Below are 6,091 nucleotides of genomic sequence, written 5' to 3' on the forward strand. Positions count from 1 at the left end.
GTCAGGAACCACAAAATCAAAGTATCCTTATACCAGTGTACACAACGTGATATGTCTACATCTCAGAAGAACAGGTAACTAAAAAGGATCCAGAAACAGGTAACAAACATGAACAGAGATTTAGAGGGTTATGACTTTAGCTCTTCACCCTATAAGAAAACAGAGCCAAAGTGTGAATGCTGCTGAAATCTGAAGTCACAATTGGCATAGGGAAGAAGACTTTTCACACCACAACAGCCAATAATTAGATTACCTGAAGGCAAGTTTGACAAAAGATGCACACCTCCACCATATGAGATTTATTAAAGTAAGAAGGAACTTAATTTGAAACATCATGGACACTAACAGTTTACTCAGATCTCAGTATTTTTCAGAAATTTATCGAGTGTTACTACGCAGAAAGGTATTTGACTCAGGCGGTGCCTGAAACTATCGCGAAGCAGGAGACTGTAGGAAAAGGAGTCTCATCCTACCTGCCTGACCTTCCCTACTTCGCAGGTCCAGCCCAAGCCCAAGCCCAAGCCAGGGGTGCCCGTCCGTCTAAGCTGACGGTGCAGGTTCTCATCGCCATTAAACGGACGCCGTGAAGGCGGAGCAAGCCAGAAGCTGCACAGTGCCCACAAGATCTCTCCTCTTCGTGGCCGGGGGAGCGGCCTCCCCAGTTTATGACTCCCCGCCCCGCAACGGATCGCCAGCGGCCCCACAGCCACCCCGCATCCACTGCATATCTGCTGACTCACGACGGGGGCGCGGAAAGTCTCTCGCCCCGGACGACGAGAAGCAGCAGCGAAGTTCGGGCCCAACGGCGGGGCGGAGGGCGCAAGAGAGCGGCTCTTGCCCAGGCCCCACCACAAGAGAAAACAGCATCCCCGCCCGTCCCGCTCGTTACCTGCGCGGCGCCTGGCGGCCCCCGTATAATGACTCCGGCTGTTCCCGCGTCACTGCTCGCCACCTGCCCCTACGAAACCTGCCCTGCGTTACCACCTCCAGCCCCCCAACCGGGAGACGCCATCTTGTCTACCTGCCCTCCGCCCGCTGCCCCGGCGACGCGCTGGCGTCACGCCGCCAGGTCACCTGCCCCCCGCGGCCCAATCGGGAGGTGCTGGCGGTGACGTTAGCACGGGGGGAGCGGGGCGGGGCGCCACGCCCCCTTCCGCCGTGTGCCGCCGCGGCGGCGGCCGGGGGTGCGTATGTGCTGCTGCTGCTTCTTCCGCCGCTCCGGCTACAAGCTCTTCCCTCTTCACCTGCCCCGGCCCCTTCACCTGTCCCTTCCGTTTCCCGTGCTCCTGTCACTACTTCTGCTCATGTCCCTTCCCGTGTGCTGGCTCCGGCCCCTTCCCTGACTTGGCTTTTGTTGTTACTCCTGCCCCTTCCCCTGCTACCTCTTCTGCCTCTCCCCCTACTCTGGCTCTCTCCTTTTCCCCTGCCCCTCTTCCCCTGTCGATGCCTTTGCACTTTTTCCTGACTCTGCACTTGCACCAGCCTCTATGCCGGCCATGAATTGTAGAATCATAGAATCAACCAGGTTGGAAGAGACCTCCAAGATCATCCACTCCAACCTAGCACCCAGCCCTAGCCAGTCAACTAGACCATGGCACTAAGTGCCTCATCTAGGATTTTCTTGAACACCTCCAGGGACGGTGCCTCCACCACCTCCCTGGGCAGCCCATTCAAATGGGAAATCACTCTCTCTGCCAACACCTTCCTCCTAACATCCAGCCTATACTTGCCCCGGCACAAATTGAGACTGTGTCCCCTTATTCTGTTGCTGGTTGTCTGGGAGAAGAGGCCACCCCGTACCTGGCTACAATGTCCCTTCAGGTAGTTGTAGACAGCAATGAGGTCACCCCTGAGCCTTCTCCAGGCTAAACAACCCCAGCTCCTTCAGCCTCTCGTCATAGAGTTTGTGTTCCAGGCCTTTGTCGCCCTTCTCTGGACATGTTCCAGCACCTCAACATCTCTCTTGAATTGAGGGGTCCAGAATTGGACACAGCACTCAATGTGTGGCCTGACTAGTGCCAAGTACAGGGGAAGAATAACCTCCTGTCCTTGGCTCTGGCCCTGCCCAAGTCTCCTCCAGCAAATCCCATCCCGCTCAGAGCGGCTGGTTCTCCCAGAAGCTGGATGAAAGTAGTGAAGATATATGCTGAACACACTAAACACCAGCCCCTTGTCTCAGCGACCACCCCGACACTTGCCCTCACAAGACACACAGCTGAGGGTATATTCCCACCCAGTGCACTGAGCATGGTGCTTGTATTCCCAAAAGCAGGTTTGGCCGTGGGTTTTCATGGTTATGAGGGGACCTTGGTCTGAAATGCAATTATCCCGAAATGCAGGAACAAGATATGTGTGTGTGAGGATGTGCAGACAAGTATTTTGGTGAATCACAGATGAAAAATGACAAACTAGAATTATCCCTTGGGCTTTTTATCCTTAGGGGAAGCTGGAAATCTGTGAGGTTATTTTATAGATTTGGCTTTTCAGTAGTCTTTGAGGTTTGTTAGGTGAAAAGACATCCCCAAAATGGCATAAAAGAAATGTCTCTTTTACCCAGAAAAGAGCATATTTACTAATTTCATGTGACTTGAGAAACCAGAAGGTTTCAGGTAGTCAGGAAACAGCTTTTTGTGGTCTACACACCCTTCAAATATTGCTCTCTTTTCTCCTTGTCCTTTTCTCTGCAAGGTCACTTGCAAAATGACTGGGTTTGGGTTACTTTAGTTTTTGCCTTTCTAAGTACAGGCAAAATTGCATGTGAGCCATGCGGGTATAAGGAAAAACATGCCTCCATTACATCAGTTTTAAAGTGGTGGGATGGAGCACTTCAGCATCTCTCATAAAACCTCACCTGCATCCAGTTCTGGTATCTTTGGTACCTCTTCAAAGTAGTCCAGAAGAGGGCCACAAAAACGACAGCAGGCTAGAACACACCTCTCCTATGAAAAAAAAGGGTTAGAAGAGTTATGTTGTTCAGCCCAAAGTACAGAAGTCTGAGGAGAACTTACTGCAGCCTTTTAATATCTAGAGGGAGCTTATAAGAAAAATAGACATGGTCTCCCCTCTGAGGAAAGGCTGAGGGAGCTGGGTCTCTTTAGCTTGGAGAAGACTGAGGGGTGACTTTGTTAGCATTCATCAGTATGTAAAGAGTGTGAGGAGGAGAGAGCCAGACTCTTCTCAGTGATGTCCAGTGACAGCACAAGGGGTAATGGATGCAAGCTGAAGCACAGGAGGTTCCATGTGAACATGAGATAGACCTTTTTCACTGTGAGGGTAACAGAGCACAGGAACAGGCTGCTCAGAGAGGTTGCAGAGTCTCCTTCTCTGGAGACACTGAAACCCCACCAGGAGGTGTTCCTGTATGACCTGCCGTACCTGACCTGCTCTGGCAGAAGGGTTGGACTAGATGATCTTCCAGGTCCCTTCCAACTCCTATCATTCTGTTGTCTTTTAAGGGTCTGTTGTGGGAGGTCATAGAATCATAGAATAATAGAATCAACCAGGTTGGAAGAGACCTCCAAGATCATCCAGTCCAACCTATCCCCCAGACGCTTCCAGTCAACTAGACTGTCATAAATAACAGGCATAAACTGGCATTCATGCAAGTTAAGGCTTTAATAGAGTTGCAGGAATCAAGCAATGTACAGGGCTGGGTGCGGGGGGAGGCTCTGCTCTACCCTATCACACACCTTTTGTTTTCAGTTTTCTCTTTTTATACCCTATTCTATTACATATTCACTACTAATTCTAAGAAAAGGTTGGGTTTTCCTTATCAGTTCTAAGAATGGGAGGTGTCTCTTCCACGCATGTCTCTTTTTACTTGGTGGTCCCTCTGGTGGTCTTCAGGGATGAAGTAAGGGGTCTTCAGTGATGAAGTAAGGGATCTTCCTCAGGTGTCCGCTCCTTGAACTCCAAACTAGTCCTCTATTTGCTCATGCACAAAGGCTGTCTCTTCCACCTGCCTTACTCCTCCACCAAGCTTTCTAGCTTCTAATTACTTATTGCTGTTATCTTAAGCCAAGTGTACGCTTCTGTGATGGTTGTGCAAGGAGGAGTGCAGCTCCATTCAAACCCCCCCTTCCTCCCTGTCTGTGGCCTCTTGCCATGAATGGATCAGATCAAATACATATTTCTCACAAGACCATGGCACTAAGTGCCTCATCCAGTCTTCTCTTGAAGACCTCCAGGGACGATGCCTCCACCACTTCCCTGGGCAGCCCATTCCAATGGGAAAAAAGATATTATTTTTAAACTAAAAGGTAGTAGATCTAGACCAGGTACAAGGAAGACATTTTTTCCCCATAAGGGTAGCATATGGGAACGGAAATACATACGTGGCTCAACATTGTTGGGAGAATTGCAGGCATAAACGTTTGGTATACGGCAGTTTGGCACTTGAACCCCTGGGGTGAAATAAGGAGCTTTGAACTCGGAAGACATCCCAGGTGGGATTCAGGACTCCGGGGACTCCCTGTCGGCGAAGGCTGCAGAAACACCTGGAAGCAGGGGCAGGCTTTGAAGCCTTAGAGATGGCTTTAGGCGTGTGCTCCATTGGCCAGTCAGGGCAGGCGGCAACTGCTTGGCAGAAAGGTGTGAAACTACAAAAATCGACTTAGAGGACTGCTTGAGAGACAGAAAGACCTGCTTGGAGGCTGCCTGGGGAGTCACCCTGTACTCAGCACTGGTCAGGCCACACCTTGAGTACTGTGTCCAGTTCTGGGCCCCTCAATTCAAGAGAGATGTTGAGGTGCTGGAACATGTCCAGAGAAGGGCAACAAAGCTGGTGAGGGGCCTGGAGCACAAATCCTATGAGGAGAGGTTGAGGGAGCTGGGCCTGTTTAGCCTGGAGAAGAGGAGGCTCAGGGATGATCTTATTACTGTCTACAACTACCTGAAGGGACATTGTAGCCAGGTGGGGGGTGGCCTCTTCTCCCAGGCAACCAGCAATAGAACAAGGGGACACAGTCTCAAGTTGTGCCAGGGTAGGTATAGGCTGGATGTTAGGAAGAAGTTCTTCCCAGAGTGAGTGATTTCCCATTGGAATGCGCTGCCCAGGGAGGTGGTGGAGTCACCGTCCCTGGGGGTCTTCAAGAAAAGCCTGAATGAGGCACTTAGTGCCATGGTCTAGTTGATTGGATAGGGCTGGGTGCTAGGTTGGACTGGCTGATCTTGGAGGTCTCTTCCAACCTGGCTGATTCTATGATTCTATGATTCTATGCTTAGAGACCTGATGAGAGCTGTCTGCTGAGAAGAAGCGGTTGCTATCTGCCGTGCATGCCTGCCGTGAGGAGCCACTACCGGCGTAACTGTCGTGGCTACCTGTCTGCGTTGCCTGCCTCGCTGCCCGGGCTTGCGCCTGACAGCGAGAGAGAACGACAGCTGCCGGGAAGGACAGACACCGATCTCCCGGCCCGGCTCCGCTCCTGCCCCCTGTTTGCGTCATCACCGCTCGACCACTGCGGCAGTTACTTGTCAATCATAATCCCCTTTCAGTACTTGGCTCCGTCCCGAGTGTTAACTCTGTTCCCGAGGATGTACAGTTAGTCAGCTGGGCGTCAGCCCGGAGTTAGGACCGGCCGCACCCAGCCGCGTGACAGGCAGCGAAACACTGGCACGGGTTGCCAGGTGGGTGGCAGAAGCCCCATGCCTGGAGGCAGCCAAGGCCAGGTTAGACAAGCTTCTGAGCAACCTGATCCAGTTGAAGATGTCCCCGCCTACTGTGGAGGGACTGGACTAGATGGTTTTGAACCACTCGCATTCTAGGATCCTATGAATGCCTGGACCAAAAACCGTGCGCCCGACCCACGTAGTCACTCGGGAAGCCGGAGGGTAAAGCCAAGCTGCTCGCTACTCGCACGCTGCTCCCTCCAGTCTCAAGTTTCCCTCGCCCAAAAACAAACGAAGACACACAGCCCGCGCCCCTCCCAGCGCTGACATGGAGGGACCGGGAAGCTGCCAGACCGCCCCCGCCCGCCGGCTGGGGGCGCCGCCCCGCTGCCATAGCAACCACAACGGGGGCGGGGAAGCTCGCCGCCCGGTTGCTAGGAAACGAGGTTTCTGGTCCGGGCAGGGGAGGTGCCGTAAAGCTGCC

At 52.5% G+C, this 6,091-nt stretch overlaps 1 protein-coding gene across 1 annotated transcript in view; it reads right to left on the reverse strand.

Annotated features, from left to right (window-relative positions):
* UBAP1 (ubiquitin associated protein 1) overlaps positions 1–1,060 on the reverse strand; it is a 39,834-nt gene extending 38,774 nt beyond the window's left edge. The window contains exon 1 of the mRNA XM_064140706.1: positions 890–1,060. The gene's annotated coding sequence lies outside the window, so the exon portion shown is untranslated. The remainder of the gene's footprint in view (positions 1–889) is intronic.
* Positions 1,061–6,091: the final 5,031 nt, after the last annotated feature.

This window comes from Pogoniulus pusillus, chromosome Z (genome assembly GCF_015220805.1).
Source record: "Pogoniulus pusillus isolate bPogPus1 chromosome Z, bPogPus1.pri, whole genome shotgun sequence".
NCBI lineage: Eukaryota > Metazoa > Chordata > Aves > Piciformes > Lybiidae > Pogoniulus > Pogoniulus pusillus.